This window comes from Nycticebus coucang, chromosome 11, assembly GCF_027406575.1.
Source record: "Nycticebus coucang isolate mNycCou1 chromosome 11, mNycCou1.pri, whole genome shotgun sequence".
In the NCBI taxonomy this organism is placed as follows: Eukaryota; Metazoa; Chordata; class Mammalia; order Primates; family Lorisidae; genus Nycticebus; species Nycticebus coucang.
In genome coordinates, this window is record NC_069790.1 from 120,207,430 (window position 1) to 120,209,111 (window position 1,682).

Below are 1,682 nucleotides of genomic sequence, written 5' to 3' on the forward strand. Positions count from 1 at the left end.
GCTCTGATGGCCATTCCAGAAAAAGAGTTCCAAAATTCCCTTGAAGGGTAGAATAGGTGCTATCATCAGTACATAGTTTCCCAAGGGGAGTACTTTAAAGATGAACATAGTGATATTCAACAATGAGATATGCAGCACTTCAACTAGGATGAATTTGTGAACTTAATTGTTTGGCTTTATAATGTGAATTCTCTGTATGTTAGGATGAAGTTATTAGAGGTGGCTGTGATGAAGATGTTCTTGGGATTGGAATGCCTGATGGGTCCTTCTTCAGATTTTAGTGGTAGTCCTGGTGGATTAAGCATATCTATGGTTGTGACCTAGAGCTGTGTGTGCTGGCACCTGTTTTGGCATTTCCAAACAGGCCAACTCTAAGATGTCAGGACAGCTTTCTCATGTTAGTTCTAGTAGCAGCATACCTCATAGGTAAGTGGATTCATGGTCTCCTGGCCAGCTGAGGTGGTGGGAGCTATGGGGTTAGCAGTGGTTGTGAAAAGCTGTAGTGTTTTTGAGTATTGTGCTCTTATGTTAGGAATCATAGCAACAGGCTCTGTGGCTGTCTTTAGGTGGAGCTTGCATGTAAGAACCAGCTATGGGGATAACAGTAGGATTTAAACCCAGCCTCTCTTCCCCCAGAGAAGTGCTCAGGTAGCCCTAGAGGTGAACTGGGTTGTGAAACCCTTGAGAGCCTGGATTCTGTGCTTTGTCATGGAGATGGTGTGAATCTGAACTGAGCTAGACCAAGTAAGCTTGCACTCAGGCACCATCAGTGTTTATAGGGAGACCAGGGAAATTCTCAGACCATTGGCCAAATGCTTGGGTGAAGGGATGGCCAAAGCTATGCTTAAGTTTTTGCAGCAGGAGAGAGAGGTAGTCTCAGCAGCCACAGCTTTAGCCAGCAGGAGTGGGACTTGCTTCCATCTCACATCCCAGTCCCTCAAGGCTCTGTTTGCTGTCCTGCCTGGCAGCAGATCAAACTAAGCAGTCAGACAGGGAAGACAGCATTTTGGCCAGGTCCCAGCACCAGTGGCTGGAGCTTACACCACACTTATTCCTCAGTCCTGGTTATGGGACCCCCTCCCCCATCCAAGCCTCTGTTCCCCACATCCCAGTCCAAGTTTCTCTAGTAACACAGACTGGTGCTATTGCTAGATCCAAGGACCAGGCACAGCTTGTTAAGATTTAAGGTTAGGAATGTCATCTTACTGTAGTGGGGTAGATTTGGAACATGTGTGGACACTTCTGGAAGTGGGTCCTTCTCACAGTCTCCCTTCTCTGTGCTCCTTAAGTTAGATGGAGGGATTGGGAAAATAAAGTTGGTCTCCCATAGCCTTAATAATGTGATTTCCCAGAGGGAAAGTGAATGATAGAAAGACACTCATTCACCCTCTCCTGTAACAGGGATTCACTTTGCATTTTTGGTTGATCTTGTCTTGAAGGCTGCCTGTTTGCCTCTTCCTTCCCAGAATTTAGAGTTTCCTTTTGTTTTTCTGTTAAACACCTGTGTTGCCTCTTGGATGATACAGTCAATGTGTAACTGTCAATGCACTGTTTTAATTTCTCTGAGTGGAAGAGGAATGCTTCTAGTTAGACATATTGGCAAAAACACCTTAGCAATTTCTATAAGTGCTATGCAATTCTGTTTTTTTTTTTTGTCACTATGTCACCATTGGTAGAGTGCT